This window comes from Lupinus angustifolius, chromosome LG11 (assembly GCF_001865875.1).
Source record: "Lupinus angustifolius cultivar Tanjil chromosome LG11, LupAngTanjil_v1.0, whole genome shotgun sequence".
NCBI classification, from domain to species: domain Eukaryota; kingdom Viridiplantae; phylum Streptophyta; class Magnoliopsida; order Fabales; family Fabaceae; genus Lupinus; species Lupinus angustifolius.
Genome location: NC_032019.1, coordinates 13279488 through 13279916, shown reverse-complemented (window position 1 = coordinate 13279916; position 429 = coordinate 13279488).

The following is a 429-nucleotide window of genomic DNA, read 5'->3' as shown; positions in this document are numbered from 1 at the left end:
TCTATTAAATCATTTCATCTTTGAGATATGTCATTTATAATATGTTCATGCATCACATAAATACATGTATATGTGCATTCTAGGAATAAACTTAGTTTTAAACATGTATGAATTAAGTGTATAACGTATTTGAGTTTTTGTAATTGAAAATACATATGAAAATATGTTGTTAATCGATTAATCTAACTTTTTGAAAAGCTGTTGAAACTGAAAAACTTGGAAAACAGAATCAGTTACGTTTTTGAACAACGTTAATCGATTAACCAAGGCTTTAATCGATTAACTGGGCTGCAGAACTGATTCTTTATAAACTGCGTTTTCAGAACTGATCTCATAAGTTGCATGTTGCATTTTTTAGAGAGTTAGAGCATATTTCGTGATATTTGTTGCATCTAGTTGATATTGCATTTGTGAGTTTAGAAAGGAGAG